General features: G+C 37.3%; 1 long non-coding RNA gene across 4 annotated transcripts in view; it reads right to left on the bottom strand.

Annotated features, from left to right (window-relative positions):
- The window catches only part of LOC106020102 (uncharacterized), a 100,056-nt gene extending 74,258 nt beyond the window's left edge, over positions 1–25,798 (bottom strand). For all 4 annotated transcript variants that reach the window (XR_011807932.1, XR_003496407.3, XR_011807928.1 and 1 more), the window contains exons 1-4: positions 25,545–25,798; positions 24,069–24,257; positions 22,940–23,074; positions 10,412–12,460 (exon numbers count right to left, since the gene is read on the bottom strand). This is a non-coding gene — a long non-coding RNA (uncharacterized lncRNA). The remainder of the gene's footprint in view (positions 1–10,411; positions 12,461–22,939; positions 23,075–24,068; positions 24,258–25,544) is intronic.
- Positions 25,799–27,076: the final 1,278 nt, after the last annotated feature.

Genomic DNA, 27,076 nt, shown 5'->3' with positions numbered 1-27,076 from the left:
TGCTTCTGGATAGGAACATTTACACAATATTGTCTTTGTTATGAAGCACAGTTATGATTCACATCAGTCCAAGCCTTCAAGTGAGGATAGTGATGATTACATTTGGAATACTTCATTCTACTTGGTGATTTACTGGTAAATGAGCTCAGTACTTAGGCTGATACTTTCTAAAGGAGGAAAAACAAAAAAAAAGCTGACTGTATTCCTTAAAGATTGGTGCTGCCAAAACCATATGTTCTCATTAGGAGAAAATGATCCTTCTTAGAGGAAAATTCTTGAAAACTTCTGTATTAGATCCTTCCTATAGGAAGCAGGAGTTTGATGATCATTTGATCTTGTACAGGGTACTGACATAGGGTAAAAACAGAGGCAGAGCTTCTCTCTTCAGTGAAGCCCAGCTTGTAAACTAATAGTGGTATGTGGGATTGCGTTGCATTTGTGCAGCCAAACCTAGCCATTTGCTACGTTGTCCTTGTTTGATACATTCTGTGTTTCAAAGCTAGCTCAACAACTAAAATGAACATGGCAATTTCTATTCCATAAAAAAACAAACAAACAAACAAACAAAAAAACATATTTTAATAGTAAACAGAAATAAAAAGCTTCAGATGTCTTTGTTTTAGTTGTGGGGACAACATTGTCAACTTAACTATACAGTTACCAAGAATCTACATAGTTTTATTTTGATTAGTCTCCTAAGGTAGGAGATAAATGTAAACTTACTTTGTGTTTTAGAGCATGCAGACCTACATTTTTATTATTTATTGTAAAGAAAGAATATGAAGCTTGAAACAATCAAAACATTCCAGGTAACCTTGAAAAGAAAAGGTTTTGACCTTACCAAAAAGCAGCATTTCATCTTTTTCTTCCCCAAAACAAACAGACACATTGACAGCCATCAAGGGAACAGCTGAATTTTAAAGATGCTCTGAGAAAAAAACAACATTTCTGACTGCAGTTTTTGACTGCTACTCCTTCACTTCTCTGAGTCTGCACATCCACGGAAATGCCTATACCTGTCTTTTGTAGAGCATGGCTAATATATGAGATAGCTATGCATTAGTTCTGCCTTATTCTACATAACAAGTCAATCAAGAAAGAGTTGCATTTATCATTTATTTAAGTCTCAGAAAGTGTGAGCATGGACTGAACTGTCTTCCTTTCACATATTCACATTTACCTTCCCTTCACTGCACTCTCATGTCACTCAGGCTGTAACAATTACTTTTTACAAACTATTTCACACAGGACACATCTTACTTAACCTAAGCCAGGTAAAAGGTAGGTGCCTAATCAGCTTAGCTGTCTCAGACTTCTATGGAAGTGGAAAGATTAGGTTTCTTCAGTCATTTCAATTAATTAAAAAGAAAAAAAAAAAAAGATCAAAATTAATACCCCACCCTTGAACACAGAGAGAGAGAGAGAGAGAGAGAGAGAGAGAGAGAGAGTGGTTGTGTTGAAACAATCAAGAAATGCTTTTGCCATGCATTTTGGCAGTCCATAGCCTTCTAAACAGCGTTCAGTCTACAGTGGGTATTTCATCTACGTGGGGCGATAAATACAACTACAACTGCAGCAGTTCTGGACATCTCATTACAGGGAGACAGTGACAGATTGGAAGAATTCCAGGGTAGCAAACCAGAAGTGATAATTCTCTTGTAAGACAGACTTTTTGGAAATATTAGATGGGCTAAACAGTAGTTAAGCCAAAGGGTAACTAAATGGAGACAGAATTCTATAGCTACTTGAAAAATGCAGGCAAAGGATACACAGATATGTATTTTTTGTTTGGCTGGTCTTAACCTTGATATAGTGAGATTTCATTGAGTTCATAGCAACAAAGGGAACATTTTAGACAATACCAGAAAGAAGTCCTCAGCTGTATCACTCTAAGTACTATTCTATACTAACCTGGCTATTTCACACATACAGATAAACAAAAACAAACAAAAACCCAACAGTGTCAAACAACCAACCCTTTCCATCCCTCAAAACAAGCAAAAAAACCAAGGAAACTCCACAACCAAACAACAAAACAGTAAAAGAATTGCAAGAGCACAGCTACTGAGCCAGACATTGGGGCAGTAATTACATACCACCTGGCTATTCAATCACACAAAGAACTTCTAATACCTAAGATTTTGTTGTAATTATTGTCTTAATACAATGCTGTATTATGGGCATGTTTAAGATACAGTAGTGATTCTGACTGCCTGGATAGAGAAGCTTGAACATTGACCCTGGAACAACTCTTCCTGACCCTAATTGATTGAATAAATTTCCTTTCTCATGAAGTACTGGAAAGAAAACACTAAGTTGCTATTTCGTGGAGATCCCTCCTATTCTTATATATAGAGGGTTGGTCTCTATGCATGTTAGAAGGTGACTACAGAGGCAAAAGCCTGGGACACCCAAAAGTAATACAGAGTAAATGTCACTGCAGCTCTAAAAGTTTATCCCTTCATATACAGAAGCCTGATTTTTCAGCTCAAATATTAACTCAAGTGAAAAATATATTTATATATTATATCGTATCATATCATATCATATCAGTAATTGCCTTTACTTTAAAAGAATCCCATCACCATGAGGACTGACTAATACTTTCTGTGTTATCACTCTGGGAAGAAGTCATAGTTTCCTTTTTCTATTTAGGCAACCTAAAGGAAGGAGAGCTAAATCCTTCTGATCTTATGCAGTCAGGGAACAGTCATGGGACCAATGCATTGGGAGGATAATAATAATCTGATCAGTAATGGTACAGATTTCTTTTTCTATAAGTACTTTTTATTTTGAGAGGTCTACCAAAGATAATCAATGAACATTACAGTGATCCTAGATGAGTTTTATTTATCAAGCTTACTATGTGAAACATAATTACATTTAATAATTCAAACAGAGCTCAAATACAAACAGAAATTTGCACTGGCATTGTCTTTTAATTGAATAATACAGGAATGTCACTCAGTTCTCCTTGCTGAAAAGCCCTGCCATCATGTTTTATGCTTGCTATTACAGAACAGGAAGCCTAGCTTAGATCAAACATATAAATTAAACACAAATATTTAAGGACATTGAGAATAATTTTATCTCTTTTTAAGTAAAAAAGACAAAATTAAAGACCATAAAATGTAAGATATTATTTTATCCAAAACTTCCATACAAAATTGTTACTGACTCATATAGGAAAATTACAGGAGAGGGAGTATTCACTTCGGAGGCTTGCGTAGCCAAAAATGTGGAAATAAGGAATTAAACATAAAAGAATTTCACAGAAGTGTTTGCTAGGTAATATCCTTAAAAGTTTTCCAAGGGGTGCCATAATGATAAGAGAATTGTGGCTAATGCTGTGCTGGGGGGGAGAGGCCCAGCAGGAGAGCAGCTCGGCAGGACAAGTGAGCCCTGCTTGCACAGACTGGACGGCCACGCCTGAGAGCTCAAGTCTATCTTTCCAGAAAGGAGACCCTCAGCTAATGCTGCCAGCAACAGCCTGCACATACCCATTTGGCTGGCAAACTGCAGCAACATCAGGCTGTGAAGTTGTTTTTCCCCGTTGTTGCCAGACTTATGAAGAGACTGTCACTTTGATGCTTTTTTTTTTTTTTTTAAATCTCGCAATTTAAAATTTTTATAGCGACAAATTAGCAAATATATATATTATTTTCTATGACAAGGCCCACAGGGGCAACAGAATCAACTGCATACAGAGCTCTATACTCATATTTTTGTTTTATGGAGGGAAAAAAAATACAAACAAAAATGATAATCACTGAATACATATTTTTCCTGTTAGTAGCTAAGTTGGCAGTGGTTTTGTTTGCTATGACAAGCCTTCATGAACAGGCAAGAGAGACAGCTGTGCTCAGAATTGTGCACCTGTAGCATAAGTCCTCTCTCTCTTCCAGATGATTGGGGTAAAAAGATTTAAACAAGAAAAAAAATACTGGCTAGGGTTTTTAATTCTGTAGAAAAATAATAGAAACATTAAACATGCTGAGTGCTGTCTTGCAGCTTATTAGAAAGAGTTATCAGCTTGAAAGCAATTTAGCAGCAGACACCTTATACAGAACATTCATTGACAACAAGCAATCATTCTGCCTCAGATTAAGAAATCATGGAAGTGAAGAAAATCAGTGAAGAAGTGGAGACAGCAAGAGCCAGGGTAGGGAAGACAGAAAGCCGAAGCCTGTTTATAACCCTTTTAGACAAAACTTCAACATCTGCCTCCTATTGTAAGATGCTCTAATGCAAAAACCAGGTTGCTAGCCTACATTTTCATGGCATATCTATACTGGCAGTACTGGCAGTGTAACTGGCAGGACTGCCCCTGTTACTGAGGAGCCTTATAGTTTACAGTATCCAAAGTAACTTTATTATGGTCTGAGGAAGCAGATGTGAGATGCACATTGATTATTCTACAGAAATACTATTTTTGTGTTCATTTTGGAAAATACATGTATTCAAAAATATCTTTTCCCTTTAGAGGGCCCCAGTTTTAACTTGGAGAACAGAGAGCCTATTGAAAACAAAATGTCTCCTGCTTCAATTACAGGGCTGCTGTCCTACCCAGTTACCCTTATGTCTCCCAATAACTGTGATAGAATTTTTACTCTTTGGGCTACACCATCCTGGCCTTTCTTAATACTGTCTAAAATCTGAGCTTTCTGCACACTGAATAGTGGACAAGACCCTTCCATGTGATGCTCATGCACATCTCCTGACAGATGTGTTGTGAGCCAGATGTGAGAAGTGCCAAGGGCAGGTAAATGTGCTAATGTGGCTGTGCCCCCAAAGTTGTGGCTGTACCCCTGAAGCCTACTAAGCAGCTTTTTTGTTGTTGTTGTTTTTTTTTGTTTGTTTGTTTTGTTTTGTTTTTTTTCCGTTTACATTTACTGCTCTTACTGTTAGACCATGCTCTGACCTTCACGGCTTCTCAGGCCCATGCCATTCTAATGTCCGGGCTTTAGTAGGCCCAATATCCAAATCAGTCAAAGCTATTGAAAAATGATATCTGTTTCTTAGATAGAGAAAGTCAGGATACAATGGGTCTAGTTTTGATGCTGCAGAACTTCATGATTCTCAGGTAAAGCAAAATGTTGCTAACAGGCACAGCAATACCCTCCAGCCTTGTGTGCAATGAGGGGTGAATAAACACTTTTATGTACATAATAGAATTTTAAACTGTTCCTTTCCCTCACTGGAGGTTTCCTGAGCAGCAGCGCTGGAAGATCTTTATGGTGGAATCACACCTCCACCATGTACGCTCAGCTGTGGCCGCTGCATCACTGCGCACCATCTGTCACACAGACGGCACAGCAGAGCCATGCAGCAGCAGCCTGGGCTCACTCTGGAAACATTGGCAGCAGCTGTGTGGCAGAATAATGGAGAGCTTCATGAGGGAGGCAATAGCTCGCTGTTGTAGCCTCCTGAGAAAGCAGGGGCAGAGCCATTGCACAAAGCAGGATGGTGCTCTTGTGGGTCTAAAGCTGGAGAGAGGTGGTTGCAGTGCTTTGCTCTTGTCATGGGAGACCTCTCATCTGCTCATGCTAGTGAAAGCAGAGCCTATGCCTTGAGGTGCTCTTTCTCCCATCTCTCTCTTAAGTGCTCCCATTAATGAAAATTCCAATATTTTGGTAAAAAAAAAAAAAAAAAAAAAAGGCACAAAGGGTGTGTTTGTGAGCAACAATAACATGCTCAACTGCTTTTAGTATTAATGGGATATGAGGGCAACCAAGCATGCATCAAAACGATAAATGGTAAGGATTTGTAATAGCTTTAAGCTCTATCTGCTCTGCAGTTGGAGACAAGGAACTGTGACTTTACAGTGAATTTCTGCCTTCATTTAGTATGCTTTAGAAAGCTGAATTCGAATCTCACGTGCTGTAGGGTATGTGCGCCAGGCTTCATTATGTATGGAATTTGAAATTAGCAGCAGTTATTTGGTGCCCAGCAGGGCATTTGACAGTTGTTTGAACCAGAAGCTGATCATCAAGTTTAGAGGGGTAGAGTTGGCAATAAAAGAATGAAGGCTGGAAAGATCCTGGAGAGTCACAGTGCAAGCAGAAGGTATTATTCAGAGCCTAGTGAAATCAGAGAGGAACTTCCCATTAATCTGGGTTGTGTAAGACCTTTAGTAAAGAATCATATGAACTGAGTAGAGACTGATGAGGAGAGAGAAGTGCGTGTGAACCCCGTAAGACTGGGCAAAGATCCTCTTTCAGTGAAGAAAAGAATCAGCTGGAGAGGCTCTGAAGTTTTTCAGGGATTGGAGGAACAGCTGGAATCCTCTCAAGATTCACCAGAGGCTGGTAACTTTACAAATAGGATTGATCTTGCAAAACTTCCTCTAGCAAAAGATAAAAAATGTGCTGGCCAGTCAGATTGTTGTCTAGGATTTATCTATATGCAGTGGAGAGACAGGAACAGCCACAAAGCAAGTCACTCCATCTGCTTCTTTCTGCTGACAACAAAGGAAGCTGAGATGACTATCTTATGCTGTACTGAAGCAACTTTTAAAGGACTAAATTTATGTACGGGGAATGCAACTCTCAATTGGTATTATGCAATGTCATTTGTAAGCATGCTTTGAAGAACTCTAAAGATAATCTAGTCTCTAATTCTTGGGACCTGTTGAACGTTGTCTTTTTAAAGAGCGAGTTGTAATTTTGTAATTGTATCATTTGTAGAGAATAGTTTACTTAAAGGACAAAATTACATTCAACTGCAGTTCTATTAAATAAAAGAAAAGTCATTTTCTGTAAAAGTGCCTGTTTTGAAAACACTGACACTGTAATCTTCATTGTTTATTCTGGCTGTGCAGAGCTTGAAGGAGTGGAGGTTTCCTAGCTCTAATAGCTGTGATTAGACTTGTTGCACACTTTAATCTAGGAAGCCCCCACACCTTTTCCCTTTGCACTGGTTTGAAAAGATGTAGTAGGGAAAAAAGTGTAAAGTGAGGGTTTAGGCTGCACATTTGGGGTGGAAACTAAATCTAAGAAGGGGTAAACAATGAAAGAGATTGTTTAGGGAGATTATTAAACTGTCAGAATTGAAGATTCTTAGTAATTACATATGTGGCTAATCCTAACTTTGGACAGACAGACAGATCTGTAAGGATCATGTATTCTCTATTACGCAGGAGCACTTTGAACTCAGAATACTGTTATAGTTAACAGATGTGCAACCTTGATTAATTTTGCAAATATCAGCAAATGAGCATACAGATAAAGTATTATATTGTAATACATGTAGCCCTTGTGTTATATCTACAATTAAGACACAATTGATCTTGGATAAACTAAGACTCATCTTGTCTGTGCAGTATCAGAGCTGTCTGCCATACTGAGGAAATGTTTACCTCATGAACCTCTTCTCAACCCCCTTAGATTCTCCTATATCTCAGCACCTCCTTAAGAATCGCAACACTTTTTTTAATGTCACAAGTACAAACATATAAATGGGTTTTGTATTCTTTTATTTAAAGACTAATGAAACAACAGAAAAAATCACTCATCTGGGCCAAAAATTCTATCAGCAAAATTGATGTGCACATCAAAAAATACCCAATACTTATACTTCTTTCAGATGAACTTTTAAGTATGTTCTTGAATTTTGGATCCTGAGCATGCAGGACACATTGCAGTATCTTAATAAATACAAACAAAGAACTAACTGACTTCAGTGTAATTATCAAAAAATGACTGTGTCATGTTAAAAGGGCTTTATTAATTTCCATGGATGGGCAAGAAACTGGTAAGTATTGCTTAAATATAAAAATATAACAAACAAAAATGACAAAAGCAAAAAACATGATGCAGATGTAAATAAAGTTTTTAAAATTGTATGAATTTAAAATGCCTGGTAAAGCAAAATACAGAGTGTTTAAACATTCCTACTAAGATCAAAGAAAATGTGTGTGCAGAAAATTGGGGTGGGGCGGAAGGTTAGGAATTAAAAAAAAATCTCATAAAATAGGAGCTATTTCCACATGATGTGATGATATAAGGCTTTGTGAGATATAAGGCTCTGTGATAATCCTTGAGGAGAGATTGCATTTAATCCTACTTTATGTTCCATTATTTATATATTTTCTTGCTTTACCTGCTGTAACAAACATTAATGCTGATAAAAACTATTTTCATGATTCAGTGGATTGTGATCAGAAAAAAAAGAACACTTAATGAAGTTCTGGAATTGAAATTGAAATTCTAGCAGATAATATGCTTTCTTCATTTTCCTGCATGAGCTGTAGGATAGACTATAATTCTAAATTTCAAAGGTGTTGATGCAGTATGTCTTCTTAACACGTCTTGCTAAGCATATAGTCACTTGAATGATAAGGCACACTTACACATAACATCTTTCAAGAGACATAAAATGTTACATAAAAAAATAACTTCAGAATTCTGAAGATGAAGTTTGATACACAAAAAATAAAACGGAAAACAAAAACAAAAACAAAAACAAACAAACAAAGAAAACAGTCTTTGTTTCACCACTGCAAAATTCTTGACCTATTTTGAAAAAAAGTCACATTGTTGCATTTTTTCACCATCATAATAAATCTTTATGCAGTACTTTAGTGTGACCATCAGAAAATTGAGAGTAAATGTGTCTGCTATACTGAAAAATGAAGAGCTAACTGGACTAAGTTATTGGAAAAATCAACTACCAGTTTCTCAATTTAGGGCCTGCATTTTCCATCTCTCCCTGCCTGCCTTGCTAGTTGTTCACTTTTTCTGTTCCAGAGGTCTGAGGACAAAACCCAAACTTGACTCTTGCAAAGCATTTCAGGCAGTTGAATGTGCTTTGAAGATATAAGAAGGGAAAGAAAATCCAATTCTCATCACACTGTAGTGTTGTACAATGCAAGTTCCAGCAGAGATTAAGAGATTTCCAAAGAACTACTTTTTTTTTTTTTTTAAACATAATTTATTTTGCTTCTTTATTCTGACATCTCATGACAGAGACAAGAAATAACCTATATTAATGGTGATATCTTTACATGTTCAAAAATTAGAATTAAAGATAGGCAAATTTACTTAGAAACATAATCTAAAAATATAAAAGGTCTTACTCAAATATGCAAAGCAGTTGAAAATGTTTTCTTCATGTGATTTTGTTGTATAGATCATGTGTTACATTTAAGTCATTCAATAAGGCAATGTAAGGCATTTTTGGAAAACACAACTATAAAATCTTGTAAATGTATATCTCTTGCTAAATTATGTACTTGGTGGAAATTGTGCTTTGTTATAAAATTATGATATAAAAAAAATGTTTGAGTCCTATCAATATTAAATATAAGCTTTTCATATATCTGCATAAGTAAGCAAGATATTGACACAAGCAGGTTGAGCATGCATGTTTCCAAGCCAGGATTTACAGCTCCAAGGCAGGTGGTGACCTCATCTTGAACTATGCAAAGGCATCAGTGGGATAAGATGTTATACATGTTATACTCCAAATAGTACTTTTGTACTTTTAATAAGTTAAGACATGTTGTAGCACAGAAACAAGGTTGGCGTATCCTAAAAGCCCGGGTAACTGGTTCATTTCCTTCTTAAAATTTTCTACATAAAAGGTCCGGTACATAACATACCTACTTTAATACTGATACTTCCAGAAAATCCTTTCCTTCCAGGGAAATCCTGATACTCAGATACAGACAGGTGAACCTTTTACTGAAGGATGCATTAAGGAGTTAACATGCAACATGGTAAAAATGCTTATGATCTACAGTACATCTTACTCTCTGGCAATTTATTGTTAATTTTCCTATTTTACTCTTTCATTATCAGTTAAGACCTCTTAGATCTGCCAGGAGTTGCAGTGTGTAGACCGGCCACTAGTGACATGTAGGTCTCATGACGTGTGTTTAAATCAGCTTATTCTACAGAGACTCATTTCTCCGTGTGTGTGCCAGGCACTTAGAGGATGCTGTTTAAGTGCTAAAGACAGTCGCACACATGATATTTGGGACAGTGATCTGCTTGCTATTTATATTTCAAATCGAGTCAAGCTAAATGGATTTTTTAAAGCCTCTTAATGAAGGTTTAAAGAAAGAAGCACAATCCAGGAGTGGAATATACAGTGCAAAAGGTTTTTTATTCCTGAATAGTTATGTGCCTCAGTTTACCTATTTTCATTTACATTGGATGGCAGAACAAAATTTAAAAATGGTAAAAGGGAAGGGAGATTAAATTATCTTTTCCTGGGAAATGCTCACTCCTGATTCCAACCAGGCTCATGTGGCTATTTTTTCTTAAGTCTATGCCTATTTCCATCAGCATACACTTGAAAGAAAGATGCTAACTAGCAACAGAAACTGTTAGCTATCAGCTAAATATTATAGGAATAGTCTTGTGGTTCCCCATCAGAAACAAGAAGATCTAAATTGTACTGAACTTACCAAACACATGCAGGGAAAAAGTTTCATGATTCAGCATGACCAAGGATAGGACACACTGCTCCAGACACTAAAAGTTGTTTGTCTGTCACATCTTTGTTTTGACAAAGCTGAACACTGTATGCTTCTGGTCACCAAGTAAATTGCTCCTGTTTATGAGAAAGCAAAATGATGGACAGCAGAGCTGAAACCTTAGTACTGCATCAGCTTCATTTGTCATGACAAAAGATGCACTGAGAGTCTGCAAGAGAACAAGACATAGTAAACTATCTTCCCTTGAAAAGAGAAAACACTAACCTCAGGAGCTTAAATCTTTAATGTGGCCAGCTAACTACAAACCATCTAAGGATTGTTGAAAAGATGTACAGGTTGTCAATTTGAAGCAGAAGCTACTGACATGCATATTTTTTCAGTACCCAAGGTTTTATTTTCTAACTGCTTATATAAATATTAAAGCAGCATCTCTTGAAAAATGTTGAGAAGAAAAGTAACCTCATCTACAACTACAATTGCTTGACATTTTCAAGAATCCTGCAAGCTGTACCAATGAACATTTTTATAAACTGTATATCAATTAAGGCTTATACATGGTTAAATGAACAGTTATTAAAATCTAATTCTGTAATATTTAGTATATCTTTAAAAACCTTCCATTTTTTACCTTTAATTAATTATTTTTAACTATCATGAAGCAATTTCTGTGAGAGGTAAAATAGAAAATTACACAAGTAATTTTCACTAAAATACCTGAGCATTCAGGCAAGAATTCCCTAAAAATAAACACATATCACAAGGTCACATTAGCTTAGCAATGACATATAGCATTGCTGTTCCTTTGGCATCTTTAAGAGTGCATATGGTACTCAATTGCCAAGTTGGAAATAATATTTTTCATTACTTATTCCAGAAGAGTGTCTGTAAGCTTTGCTATAATCGTTGATTCCTCTGTGTCAATTCTATTTCTTAAAGAGATTCTAGTTGCCTCAGAACACTTAGCTTATTTATATGATGCTTAAATCTCATCCACCCACAAGTCACCTTTTTTCCTAAATCCTTAGGCAAGCGTGATTTTGATTTTTTTTTTTTTTTTTTTTTTCCCACTGCTCTTTTTACAGAAGTGGGCAATATGCATTTAACATTATCGTCACTTAGTCTCAGGTTTGCTGAAGCATAGCTTCTGCCTGCTGAAGCGTACACAACCTTTAAAGTTCATCTACCAGCTTTTGGAGACTGTTAAAGAGCCACCCTACTTAGAAACAATTTTGCTTAACATCCTGCATTATTCCTCATTTCTTTCCCTAACACTTCTACTGCTGAATTCCATGGAAATATAATTGTAGAGTCAGGATATCTTGAGTTGGAAGGGATTCATGAGGATCATGGAGTTCAACCCCTGCCTGCACACAGGGCAAAATAGGAGTTACACCATGTATTTAAGAGTGTTGTCCATGCTTCTTGAACACCAATAAACTTCAGCATCCTCAGCTGCTCCTCACAAGTCATGGCTTTTAGTCCTTTCACCATTTTAGCTCTGTATATCACTATCTGAAACAGAATTCTGATCACATAGCCAGCATTACAGCTTCAGGTAGAGACTAAGTAGGTAGCAACTTGCTTTCTTTCCTTAGAGAGAAAGGAGTCTTTGAACATGCATATTGTTCAAGCAGAAGTATTATGAAGATAATGTTACTTCAAAATAAAAGTTAAACCAGCAGTCAGACATTTCACAAGATATACTGAAAACACATTGTTTCTGCTGATAGCTCAGGATTTCTGAGTAACACCCACCCTGTGAACCAAAGAAATAGTTCAGCAACCACTGAAACCAATGATCTGACTCCCTGCAGGTCAGTGTCTTGTGGCTGATTGTCTTTGGTGTGCTAGGAAGTACAAGATACACATTTCTAATTCCAGGATGAATTCTCCATTGCTTACTGAACTAACAGCAGTCCTTTCCTTACTGGGGCTATGGGAAAGATGCCATGGCTGCATACATCTTGAGAAAGTAAATTAACCCGGAGACCTTTAGTTTTCTGCCAAATGTGGTTGAAACTGGAAAAAAAAAAAAAAAAAGTTGAGATTTCTTTTCGTTTCTTTTCAGTGAGAGAGTAGGAAAGACAAAGCACAGAATCACATCCAGATTTCCAAAGAAAATGCAGCTCTTCTGCACCCCCAGCCACCCACCAACAGCTTAAACTCTGTCCTGGCCAAACCGTTATTACAGTTAATGCCACCAATTTTAGGACGGTTAATGTGCATGAAGATTACAGCTACTCTCTCCACATACTGTTTGATTTCCATTAGCACACTTTTTCATCAGGCTGTTCCTAACAGAAGGTGCTGAAATCTCTCTCAGTAATTCCTCATAATTTTGGCTGATATAGAAATAATAATGCATCTTCCAGGTGAAGAGGTATATGCAGTTTCCCATGCATCCTGCCGAGCAGTGTATTAATTTTCAGCTGGCCTAAATACTGTACCCTTTCAACTAAAATGCATTTATTTGCAAGTATGTTTGGCAAGTAAGTGCTGCAGACTTTTCTATTTATTTCACTACATGGAATGTACTTCCTCTTCGCATGCCCAAATTAAAATATAATCTAACAATATGTTTCCAGCTCTCAAACCAACATTTCATTAATTTTTGTAGACAGTTGAGCATATTTTAAATGCTAGCTTTGTGCATAGTGGATAGCATTTTCAACTCCTCAGTAATTTTTGTTTATTTGGAAATTTCCTTTTTTTGAGCATGTAATGTCATGGAGAGATGCACTGCTGAATCATCTTTAATTGTGGAGCACTACTACAGTGTTCATATCTTGTAATCTCTGATGGTGGTACACAGCACAAAAAATGCCTCTCCCCACCACTGCCCCAATGTATGAAAATGCACATTTCTGTCAACAAGTACTGACCATATTTTTAATAAGTCAGTAATTAAATGACAAGTGCATAGACTAGGGTCTCAAGACTCAAAAAATGGAAGGAGAAAGAATCCTAGGAAGTACTTACATGGACCTCAAGGAATAAAAAAAAAAGAACAACATCAAAAAAACACATTTATGTGAGGTCCTTTGCGGTCACCAAGGTGGAAGAAGAATGGGGGAACAGAGAGAGCCCCAACAAGTAGCACTACACCTGAGGCCACACAGCCCAGAGGGCAGTGATATCTCTGGGCTGGAGCTCTCCTTGCTTGCTTCAATGAGTGCTGCTGCTTGCCTGTCTTGGGCTGCCTGGTTCCACTCCTGATCCAAATAAAAGGATGTACAGAAGCAGTCAGTCATGGCTCCTGAGGTGGCTCCAGCTGGTGTCTGGTTATGCTTGAACAATTCAGCTGAGCAGCAGAAGCACTGCTCTACCTTCACATACCTACAGGCAAGGCTCCAGAAATGCCTTGTAAGTGGCAGCAGTCTCCACTAGAAAGAATTAATTTGCTGATGGCAGTGGATATTGCAAGGGATAGTTGTCTTTCTGTACCAAGTCTCACTGTACCACCATCCATGTGCCTAGACTGGAGGTGAGGTTTTATGCACAGATATCTTGCTCATTTTTGGGTGGACGTACCAGCTATGCTCTGATGGCCTGGTCACCTCTGACATTGGCTTCCTGGCTGAACAACTCAGGTCACCCAGTAAATGTCACCTCCCATTTGTAGGGCAGGAAAGGTGTGACTTGGTGTTAGGATGGCACAGTGGAAGCAACAAGACTGAGGCCTTTTGCAGAAAATCATGTATCTATGGAAAGTCTTCCAGAGAGAGTTTAGAGAGAGGAATCAACCAGGAACAAACCTATGTGAGGTGACTGCCATATAACAGTTCAGAGGGAGCAACTGGGCACAAAGTGTAGCAGGGATTTTTCTTCCCCCTGTTCCTCCTTATATCTCCATTAGGAATTATGTCACTCAGCCAGCACCAGGGGCTTTAGCTTAAAACTTGACTCAGCAAGAAAAGTGTTCTTTGAGAATCTGGCAGTAAGCAATATTTCTCTGCTATAAAAGATCTTATACAAAAACATCATCAACAATAATCCCAGCAGTTCTCTGATATATTTCTGTCATTCTCTATTTAAAAATCTAAATTAGCGTTTCTAAAATTCAGTAGCAATATTTTGGCAAGGATGCAATGTGAGAATGACAGTTTTCAAAAGCTGATCTTATGCCGTATGCCTATTAAATTGAGGTGCTGTGCTCTGATGGATCCCCTTAGTGCTCACTATATCCACTGAGTTAAGGGGAAAAAAATTCAAGCTCACAATTCAATTTCAATATTTCATCTGACTATAGGAAATTTTTGTGTGTTTATTATCAGTCTTTAACTAACTCATTCAATGCTCATTTCTGTAACAAATCAAGAATGAAAATACATTTAATTATATCATGCATCAGAAATTCATTGACTAAATAATTAGAAGTTTGTCACGAAACAGCCCTTATGGGACTTGAGCATGGATTTCCTAAAAATAGACAGCCTTGGAAATTACATGAAAAATAGGCATTTTATCCCAAGGTTTCCAAATTAACATAACAAGAGAACAAATGGTCAAAATATATTGATGCTTTCACAGAATAATAGAGAATCTAGCTTATTGTTTAAAAAGCCATAAATTTATTAAAGTAAGTTATACTGCTCCCACATCACTATATTTTTTTCAAAGCTCTCTCTCAAATAAAAACTAAAACAAATTAAAAAAAAAAAGTTGGGGTTAACTGGAAAATAAAATATTAAATATAAAATAAAAATCTTTAAGACTTCAAGCACCTGCTTACTTCTCCTTTTAGGACATGTTTTACAAAAAGTTTGAGCAGATATACTTTCAAGGACTGGAAAAGTACTTCAGTGCTGTAAAGATCCATGAATATAAAGCCACGATTGTCTACCAATAAACACATGTATTTCTATTTAATGTGACTAAATGTGACCTCACCTGATTCAGCTGAGGAAATCTGTGGTACATTTTTCAGTTCTGAGATCAGTCAGGGATGTGAATGCAAACTAGCATACAAATGGCTAGAAGTTTTGGGATGTATGTTGAAATGGACTTTTTTTTTTCTGTTCTTTTCACATTGATTTCATTATAGAATGGTAATAAGCTAATCTAACCTTAAACAAGACCAAATTGAAGTATTACGACATTTTCCTCTCATGTGCTCCTTTGCAGGACTGACATACTGATCTTCAAAGGTAATTCAACTGATCTGGAAAGCTTCTTCTTCATGCTGCTGTAATGAATACTGCCAGCTTCACGGCCACAGCCTTTCACAGTCACCGTCAGTGGACCAGTTTTGACATCCTTAACATGCAGATTTCTCAGGGTTAGTTTAGTTCTTGGGTCTGCAAAATCCACATATTTTAAAATCCTTCCATATATTTAGGGAACTTTAAACATATGCACACAACCCTGTCTTTGGCTCTCTTCATTACAACCCTGTCCATGACTTCCTAGTCTGCTGCAACATGAAGTAAAACGGGTTAGCACAAGCTGCAACAGGCAACAGCTGTGATGATGGAAATGCACATGAATTCAGTGGATGGATATATCCTACGAAGCATCATGAACCTCCACTACAGATGGATGTGACTCTCTAGATACTTCCAGAAGCACTCCTCTCATCCTGTCCTACCTAAACATAGTAAAAAATAAACTAGGAACACAAACACAAGTTGCCAGTCTCATTTCTGTTGACAGAAAGAGTTACTTAAAAATATATATATATTTTTCTTTTTAAATCATGAATAGCTCACAGACTTGGAGAAGTGAAAACTGGTTTACTATGAAAGCAAAATATGGTTGCAGTGCCATACCACCTACACAATGACAAGAACAGGACAGATCTGCAAATCTATTCCCAAGGGAAAGTGGATTCTAAGTAGGAGGGGGAGGGAATAAACAACAAAAAAATCTTAATAGGAAGCTGTAAGATACATATAAATTAAACTATAGCTCTTGATGAAGACACTGCTAGTACAAAAGCTTTTAATGGCATTGCATTGTCTGAAATCCTTGCAATACTCAGCATTGAATCTGAATCTCAGAAAATATATTAAGGATGATTGTGTACAAGCCAGAAAAAGCAACTGTTCCTTCCTGGCTCTTGATGAATCATGTGAATTATGCGGTGGAACAGATAGTGCGCTAATGGTCAATACTTTATGGAAGGCTGCCTTGAGATGACAACTATACTCCATAATGTGTGTATTAATGTTCAGAAGATTTTGGGGGAATGCAAGGGGGCTTTAAAAAAACAAAACCAAAACATCTCAGTGAGCACAAGCTTGTGCTTCTAACCTCATTCCCAAACAGCTGTGATTTTCAGTCAGAGTGTCACAAAAACACAAATTAAAACAAGAGAAAAAAAAAGGAGGAAACAATTAAATACATGAGGAAAAATGCAGGTTAGTATCTAAGGAAATGAGGGACCAAATAAACTCACATAATAAAATCACATGGGTGTTTTGCAAGTCAACTGCATGAATGATAATGAAGTCAGAGCAGTTATGCAGAAATATAGCTGATATATCAAAGTAATTTATAAAATATTAAATACAATGTAATATTAGCAATTATGTTGACTATAATAGCATATAATAGATAATGATTTACATGTTTGGCTGTTAGCATATTGCTGAGATTTTGCTCTGTATACTCTAGACTAGTTTTATGTATCCAAGTAATGACTTTTTTCAAAAAAAAAAAAAAAACAACAAAAACATAACCTGAAATTTTACATAATCACTTTCAAGAATATTTTATGGAGATATCTGTTCACCAACTAGGATTAGCCACTGCTTACCATGGAAAGAATAACTCAAATTGCATTCATTGCTTCTGTAATTATTTTAAGTGACTTATAATCAGGATTTAAGGACCATGCCCATACTCTCATTTTTAATTACAAACTGAGGTTTGAAGGACTTTAACTTGACTCAAGTGGCCCTGATGTATGCAGCTCACGACTCATTCATGCTAGCCCACCAATTATTCCATTGTGGCTTGGGAAGAGAAAGCAATCTTTCTATTTAAGGAGAACTCAGTCACTAAAATACATCACTCTTGAAATCACAGTATCTTAAATTCTACATTACATAACGTGATGTTTTTAGAACAAGCTAAAATAAAAACTCAACAAATAATTTCAACTTGATCTGCAAGTCAATGTATCTGATAAAGACAAGTTTTATTTAATGAGGAACGTTCTACCAATTAAGAAACCTCTCTTTAACCCAATTTCCCAGATAGTCTGCCTGGCAGAATTATCTGTAAACTAGTTCTGCAGGAGCTGTATGATAATGACATTGAACTTGGAAGCCATGAGACTGAATCACAGAATCATAGAATTGGAAATTACTTCAGGATCATCAAGTCCAACCATCAGACAGATCTACCATGTTCACCACTAAACCATGATCCTTAGTGCCATGTCCACCAGTCTCCTAAATACCTCTAGGGATAGAGATGCCATAATTTCCCTAGGCAGCCTGTTACAATGCTTGACCACCCTCACCATGAAGCAATTCTTCCTAATACCTAATCTAAATCTCCCCTGGAGTATCTGGAGACCATTTCCTTGCTTCCTGTCATTTGTCACCTAAGAAGAGAGATCGACACCCTCCTCATTGCAACCTCCTTTCAGACAGTTGTATAGCATGATAAGGTCTCCCTCAGCCTCCTCTTTCCCATACTAAACCACCTCTGTTCCCTCAGCCGCTCCTCATATGTCCTGTTTTCTAGTCCCTTCACCAGCTATGTTGCTCTTCTCTGTACACACTCAAGCAATTCAATGCCCTTGTAGTGAGAGGTCCAAAACTGAATGCAGTACTTGAGGTGAGGTCTCACTGGTGCCACGTATAAAGGGACAACCACTTCCCTAGTCACATAAAATTTCCAAAGAAAATCTTGGACAGTGGGTAGGTATAGATGAAAGGTAACTGCTTTCAAAATACAATTTATTAATTTTCCATCATTTCAGCACTCCTGGGCCCCTTTGCCCAAACACTGTGGGACCACTCTATGCTGTCAGAGGTGTCCTGCCTATCCAGGCAGAGTGTGAATTCAGAACATTTCCAATCTTTCTGAAAGTTAGAATATTTAAGACATCTGAAATATATTGCAGTTTCATCTGATGCAACATTTTGCATGCAGGTCAGTTAATAAAATCTCCAAAGGAGCCCTGTTTTTATTCCTTTCATTTTACAAATATACTTTTTAAGTTATGCCTTTGATCAATCCATCAAGAAATTCTTGAGTTTGGGGATAAACATGATCAAATCTGTGAAACTGACTCAAAATCATAACAAAAAATGGTGTGATCATGACTTCCCTCCCAGCTCATTAGAAAAACTGAATTAGAAAGTCCATATACAGAAGAGAGTTGTTCCAGGACTTGTCTCCTGCCTGTGAGTGATGAATATGTAAAGTCAGCTGAAAAATGTTTTTTTCTTGGCAGGTGAAAACAGAGATACCAGGACCAAATTCATCTCCGGTGACAAATCATTAGGCTCAATAGAATTATACTAGAACAGCTTTTAACATTGTTTCAAAAACAAAATGTAACTGAAACCTCTCTGTTCTTCAGTGAATAAATATTGAACAGGTATTTCTGTCTTCATTTACCTAGATTGCTTTAAAGGAAGTAATTTGCAAAGCTATGAGACACTTTCTGTTTATTCAAACAAACAAGGCTCTTATCCTCACACACCTGTGTCTTCTAACCTAGAAGATTAATCAGCTATGTTCTCCTAAAGAGAAAGTAGTACGTTTTTAACTAATTATTCCAAACGCTTTAGCAAAGTGTTTCTGAATAAGAGAGAAAAACACTGTCTCATTGATTATGGTAATCAACAGTAGCAACATTTACTGTCACATGCTGTAGCAAGCCCTTGGAGTACTTCTACTCTGCAGGACACAGGACTGGGGATCAGGACATGGGCTTTATTTATTTAATTAGTTAGTTAGTTCTTTGAAAGAACTCCTCTCACATCCTAATCGGATTGAACTGTCTGCTTTAGCTGTTATGAAGCTTAACTAGTAAGAACCTTACTTTGACTCTTTGACAGCCCAGTCACCTGTGAGCAAACAAAATGTTAAAAATAAGGTTCAGGTGGGGAGTGGCATGCTTGCTACTGTTCTAAAATTATAAATTCTTGACTGTTAATGTGTTTCTGTGTTATGCAGGTTCCCACTGGCTCAGCATAGCTTTCTTATGAGACATAAGGGAACCAGAAATTCTAATAATAGGCACCTCAAGTGGAGACACAGCATTGTAAACAGCCCAAACTCCATTACTCCTAAAAGCACCCAGGGCAGAAGTTCTTTCATCTGCATCAGAAAAAAAAAAATCCTCACTAGTGCTTTTCTCTTGTGGTGGCAATAACATGGGATTTTCTCTTCTTCTTTCTTGGAAGCAAACAATTCAATAGAGCAAAGAAACTGATAATGTCTACAAGAGTGTCACTCTGCATCAGCCATCCTTCACCATCTAGACACTCTTTTAATGCATTAAGAATTCTACAGTTGACATCAATTTACAGTGGGGACTTAGTAAAGAAAAACTATATCATTTTACAAATCCTACTCTCAGTAGTTCACCTTCACTTTCTGAGGAATTCTTGGCAATAGACACACAAAGTTGTTTTTTTTGTTTTTTTTTTTTTTTTTGGGGGGGGGGGGCAAGAAGGGAGGGACACATGAAACACAACTACATGTAATACAGTTGAGACCCTCATCTATTTTTATCTGTTATATAAAAGTAAATGTAACTAATATAAAGTCCTCCTAGATATACACATGGATGCAATTCATGGGAAAAATCACAAGTAATTATTTAGTATTTGTTTAGAAAGGGCTCTTCTCTGATGGTAATAAGTATAATCAGGCAGGGAAGGTGCAGGACTGAGGAGTGGCTGAGAAGTCCATTTCCCAGCCTGAGGTCCATAGATGCAGCTGTGCAACTGTTCATACCAATATAGTTTCATATCAGGTCTGTGGAGCACAGTGAGAATGGTCTAATGCACAATTCTGCACTGACTTTTCTCAGCAGCATTATGTACATATATACCTTACTAAAATGGTTACTTTGATAAAACTTACCAAACTTCAAAACCACAGGCAATCTAAAAACAGAAACATTACAATTTCCTGTGTTTATGGTCTTGTTGGGCTACAATGGTTTGAAACAAATTGAAAGATGAAGAAGGGGATAAAATTTAACAGATATTTGTCTATGTTTGCACTAATATATTTATTATGGTCAATTTTCTTATTGCCACCTCACTAGATTAATTTATTTCTTTGTTAAGTTACAGATGCATTTTCCTCAAATTTGACAATGCCGGTCAAAATTGTGTTATTAATTATACGCAGCAGCTCCATTGCTCTTCTGGGAAAGTGGGGAAGGTAGGCTTATTTTCCTACTCAACTTCTAAAAATATTGAGCATTTTTAATGTTCATGTAATTATAGGCAATAAAAGGGGGCTTCTTAAAAATAAAAAAGAGAAATGAAATTTGAACCTGTTCCCAATTGTGTTAGTTGAAGAATATATGATTTTATTAGCAACTGCATCAGGCCCAGAGAGTCAATTTTGATCCTTTCCAGTTCAGTCTGGAATTAGAAACAGCATTTTAAAACTTTTTTTTTTTTCTATTTTTTTTTCCCCTGACTGCTCTCATTCAGCTGAACAATTCCCTTCAGCAGTCAGAAGAACCAGTGTGAGGTCATACCATCCACCAACTTCCTGGAGCTGAGATATAGCAAGATGAATTTAAGCTGCATGATGTTATTCTGTTCTGTTTCTTCTATCTTTCAGGGACAGATCCCAGCTCAGAAGGACACTTTAATTCAATTTGGATTCTATACCAGGAATCTTATATATAGCCCTTCCAGCAGTGTTCCTTTATGAAAAAAGCCTCTGCCTCAATGGTAACTGGTTGCCATGCAGAAATGAAGTTATTAAGACAACTTCATATTTTTTCAATTCTTCTTCTTATTATTTTTGTATATATCTTAGTTACTAATGCTGTAATCAGGAAGTAAGGGAGAAAGAAGCAAATGATTCAATTTCTTCATCTGGATATGTATTGCCCTTTTCAGTCTTTTGAAAGAGAAAAACAAACAAACAAACAAACAAACAAACAAAACAAGATATTTATCAGCAATTTTTTCCTGAGTTCTGCAAAGTCTGCAATTTGAATAAGATATTGTCTTTCCTGCACAACACTAGAATGTAGAATTTACTTCTAAGCAACTCTTCTTATGATGTAAGTATTTTAACGTCTTTTTATACCTCTTACTAATCCTTGATTCATATGGCACTACTGTACTCCTTACTGCCCCCATCAGAACCCCATCAAACACTGCCCATGATTTCCCCTTCATAAAACACAAAGCTACACCACTAGTTAAACATAAAGATCTCTTAAGCTCTACCTAATTAGTACTAAGACTACTAGCATCATCAATATACTCCTCTTGTTTGTTTATAGGGTGACACTCTGGAGAAGTCCAGCAGATGAGAAGCTCTAGAGAATCTCTCCTAGTCACAGAGGTGGTCGTTTTATACACAATTATAACGAACCATGACTGTGTGAATAATAGATCTGGGAAAAACACAGTTTCAATATATATTTTTTGTCCCACAGCATTTTAGGGTTGTGCATTTTTAATTTCAGATCATAGATTTGGCATAATCATATGATTAAACATAAATTCATGACCATTCTATATTATATATAGAGATAAAATATATTTACAGAAAAAATTATATGGCCCCAGCTTTTCTGTGCAAGCCCTAGAGCATTTTTCCCATCAGTACCTAATCCTTCTGGATGATCAGCAGCAGAGACATTGTGAAACTCTTTCCCTTTAAGTGTTTTCTATTCTCTACATTGTTTCATCCCCCTCTGCCCCAAATCTTACAGATCCGCATCAATATTCATCTGTATTTATTGATACAGGCTCTGCTAAGTGTTTCCATTTAATTAATTGGTTCAGTTTGTTTCAACACTGATTGACTCAAGTCCCATTTTTCATTAATCTTCCCTGCTGACCATGACAAAGCTTGCATAAATTTGTACCACTCACACAAGTGGCAGATCATTTTTCAACTTCATTTCATGTTATGCTGTGCAGAAGCAGCTTCTCTTTCCCTTGGCCAAGGGCAGTGCTTGTTATACAACTAAACAGCATCTAAGAACCAAGCATCAGCTTCTGGTTTTGTTAGAACAGCTATCCTCCAAAACAACGTGATACGAAGTCTGAACTTTGCTGTAAATTGGAAAATAGGAAAAAAAAAAAAAAAGGAAAAATTGCAGAAGTGTGCTTCTCTCATGTATAAATTTCTTTACTAATAAATAGAGATTAAAAAATATTTCTCCTATTTTAGCTTTATTTTTTTCACAGGAATACTAAACTAAATATATAGAAGGTTTATAGACATTTGTCATCTAGATTAAAAACAGGAAGTGAGCTGCTCAAGGCCACACAATACATAATTCCAAAATGAGTTCTGAGAAAGCTGACTGTTGGCCAAATTTACCTGATAAACACAATTTTACAAAGCCATCACCAAATGTTGTTTTGATGCCTGCAGAACTGAGTAGTAACAGCCATTATCACACTTTTTCTTATGGTCCATTCAGGGGAAATTGTTTCCTCTCCTCCCTTCTATCTCCTGGAATCCAAAGAAGAACAGACAGAGTATATTCTCATGCACATGGCAGAGAAATGTTCAGTGGTAAAGGGTGTCTTGGGATAAAGGAACTGTGAAATTCCATAAATTAGTTTTTGCAAAAAAATGTAGAGATGTTCTAGAACAACAAAAGATACTCTCGCACATTAGCTTCATCTTAATACCGTTATTTCTAACCATATGGATATATGGTTAGAAAGACAATCAGAGCTCTGATCTGTCATTAGTTATTTAGTAGAGACCTAGTCCTAGCTGTACCTATGATATTTCTTCTTTAATAGTGAATAGGACAAGAATAAACACTCTATGCCCACTAAATTAAGTATTAGCTATCAAATTTCACTTTCTCCTTGGGAACCTTCACTCTCCTCACCCCCTGCAACACTCTAGATAGTTCTGGAGTTTCTGGAGTTAGTATCCTTTTGGGAAACTGTTATTATTAGCTTATAGAGAGGCTGAAGCAATCGTACTGCTCAGGCTGACATTTCAGTGCATCCCTATTTTCATCCCTATTTTATTACAAAATATATGCATATATTTTCCTGACATAAAAAAAAAAAAAAAAAAAAAAAAAAAGGAAAAACAAATAGTTTTCTGTAGCATAGGAGAAGTTTATCAGTTATTCAGACTGTTCATCTGAGATGACGATGAAAACTAATCAAGTGGTTGGAAATGATACGCTGTTAAAACTTTTATAATTTGATTTTGTTCCATTTTTACTTTTGGAAAAAATATTGGGTTGGGCAGCTTCCAGAAAAAGTTGAAGAGTGAAATTTGAACACATCAGTGAACCTATAAGCACCTGAGAACAAAATTAGAATGATAAGTGTTTTACAAACTTAACTGGAGTAGGCATTACACACATCACTGCAATTTGGAAATACATTATTTCTAGAGTAGGTAATCGAAGAAATCGTGTCAAATTTCACAATGCTAGTAGCAATTATATTTGCCAAGACTATCCCTTGTTACTTACCCTGTTCAGACAGCGACACTTCCTTCCTTCAGACAACTCCAGGCACATCAGGAGGATTGAGAGTTGTTCATGTGCCAGCATTATTGCCAGCTGGACTGAAACCTGAATGTTCATGGGCTGAATTTACAGAGGAAAAAATGGCCCAGGAAGATTCTTGAGGGAGGCTGCATCTGATGGGCAGCACTCTGCCTGAAGAGAGAGAAAGACAGAGATAAAGAGAGAAAGTGTGGGAAGGGAAGGGAAGGGAAGGGAAGGGAAGGGAAGGGAAGGGAAGGGAAGGGAAGGGAAGGGAAGGGAAGGGAAGGGAAGGGAAGGGAAGGGAAGGGAAGGGAAGGGAAGGGAAGGGAAGGGAAGGGAAGGGAAGGGAAGGGAAGGGAAGGGAAGGGAAGGGAAGGGAAGGGAAGGGAAGGGAAGGGAAGGGAAGAGAGAAATCTAGTCTACATTACGTGCTCTCAATAACATTGTTTTGCTCCCTTAATACTAAATTGGCAGCAACAAGTTTTGGGAAGCCCGATTATTTCTGGGTCATTCATTTTACGGAAATATTTCAGGAGTAAGGCTGTGAATGTAAATTAAATGAAGCTTTTTCTGTACAGTCTTGTTCGGTGCCCTAGGAAATAAAGAATGTGTTTGATTTCAGAAGATAAACATTTTCCTTTTCCCTTTTTCCACATCAGGTAGAGTTTAAAAGTTAATCCTCAAGCTTTTTACTAAATGTTACCTTGTCTACACCGATCAAGTGTTTCTCCACCCTCACTGATACAACCCTTTTATTAAAGACTGGATGCTTTTCTTCTCTTTACTGGTTAGATAGTATCTCCATAATCCCTAATACTCTGTGTTGTACACAGTCCTGCTGATGGTAGCAGAGCTGACTGATTCTGCGCATCCCATGCCTTTTGATCACACAACACAGGAACTTCAAATGTGATGCCAGGAGAAAGGGAGGGAGACACAGTCCAAATGAAAATTAATTTATCCTGCCCAAACCCAGTCTTTCCCTGAGGCAGAGCAGCAGCATAATACAGAGACAAGCTCACTCTGTTTCCCAGAACCACACAAAGCACAAACAGAACAAGCCCTGTTAAGTCATACAGTCGTCTGACTTATCACTGGTGAGTTGTCCTCTGCAGTACATTGTACACTCCAGTTTTAACTGACACAACCACTGAAGAAATCATTTCCCTTAGGATTTTTTTCTACAGTCTACCAGATCTCATTCCGAGGAAATAAAGGGATAATGACTGCAAAAGCTTGCCATCTGTCAGATTTTAAAAGTCATATATAAGGATTACATAAAAACCTACATTGAAAGGTCATGGAGTATAACACTCCAAAGTTCAGAAATCAGGAAATTAACTCTAGAGTACTCAACCTTATGTACATCTACATGATGGTATATTCTCCAGTTAAACAACTACGTACTACTGGTTTTCCCTACTTGACCCTGTCTCATTCAGACTGAGCAGTACTCACTTAATGAGCTGACCATGGCTGTTTTGCCTTCTCCTCATTTTCCAGGATTTAGCTTCAGGCACAACAAAACAACTCAAGATTATTCTCCTTCAGGTTTTCCTCTGGTGCTCTTCACAGTACCATTTGGCTATTTTACACGCACTGTGCTCAGGGCACCCTTGGGAGCTGACAGGAGTAGTGTTAATTCCATCTGACAGCTGGAGAGTCCAGGCGTGGAGCCTTCCCAGCATTTGGGTGCTCAGTCTGAACCCCAAGAGCACTAAATGTACAACGTATGCAGAGTTATGCACTACTTTATCCACCCAAAGTGCAGCTGTTACGGCATCAATTACAGTGAAGTGTGTGTAGCACTCCAGCAAATCAAAGCACATATCCCATGTCAAGCTCCAGAAGCCAAGGCATGTAAGCAGTGAGAGCAAGTACAAAGCTCTGGTTTAAACCTGGATAAACCAACACCCCAGACTCCACAGACTGGCCTCAGTCCATTTACAGGCTTCCACAGCCTCAAGCTACCTGTACAACATCTAAGAGCAAGATTCACAATCTTGCTCATTCACAAACTCTCCAGTGGAACCTTTTTTGACATTGCATGAAATAAATGCGTATTCACTGAATGAGAGAAACAGAAAAAGCTTCCAACTTAACAGATGGGCATTCATGGACACACACTTGTGGATAATAGGTGCAAAATCAAGGGAGCTGATTTCTGATCCTACTTCAGATGAATGGCTTAACTATTTTAGTCAAAATGTAGCAAATTCAGGAGAAATCAGTTAGCTATTTCAGCCAAATAATGCTCTTCATTAAAGTATATGCTCTTCATATATTGACTGGTTAGATAATTTAAGCCAAGTTTCCCATACACAAGTGCATGTTTTAGACACTGGAATTATGGAAAAATACTGGTGGGAAAGTTTTTGGCAGTGGTGCTTTGCATTGTGCAAGACTCAATCTGGTAGGTAGGCTTTGAAATAGGTACCTAATCAAAAAAGACAGGGAAGAGAATGGCAATTTGTGAATCTCCACAAGACTTAGTTTTAAGACAGATAGGTGGTTATTCAGCACTGTTAAGACTTAGGGGACTTAGCAAGAGTAGGAAAATTACTGGCACATGTGTAGATTTCTGGGAACTGGTGGTGAGGTCACCCCCAAAGAATGTGGGAAAGAGGCAAGTTCAACATGATATTTGGGTTGACATTAGCCTGTCTCACAGCCTTTAGACCTATGGCACTGTACTAACTTTATGGTTTATTTTATGCATTAAGGTTCTTTTTGTGTGTGTATGTTTGTGTTGCTTCCCAATTTCTTGGAATCACATTTTCAAACAATCCCAACTGTTTAGGTGAGAGGTTTTATCCAGCCAAACTTTTGGCTTCTGGTGTAGTTATGACCATTTTTGCCTGAGAAGTGGGACCATCCATATCAGACAGCAAAATCACTGTGTGTCAGCCATGTACCAGTGTGGAACACCACATGTTTATTTATGTTGATGGTAGTGGTAAAATATCCACATTAACTTGATCCTAGTGCGT

Source organism: Anas platyrhynchos, chromosome 1 (assembly GCF_047663525.1).
Source record: "Anas platyrhynchos isolate ZD024472 breed Pekin duck chromosome 1, IASCAAS_PekinDuck_T2T, whole genome shotgun sequence".
In the NCBI taxonomy this organism is placed as follows: domain Eukaryota; kingdom Metazoa; phylum Chordata; class Aves; order Anseriformes; family Anatidae; genus Anas; species Anas platyrhynchos.
Note: the sequence above shows the minus strand (reverse complement) of the source record. Positions and strands in the feature narration are given on the sequence as shown.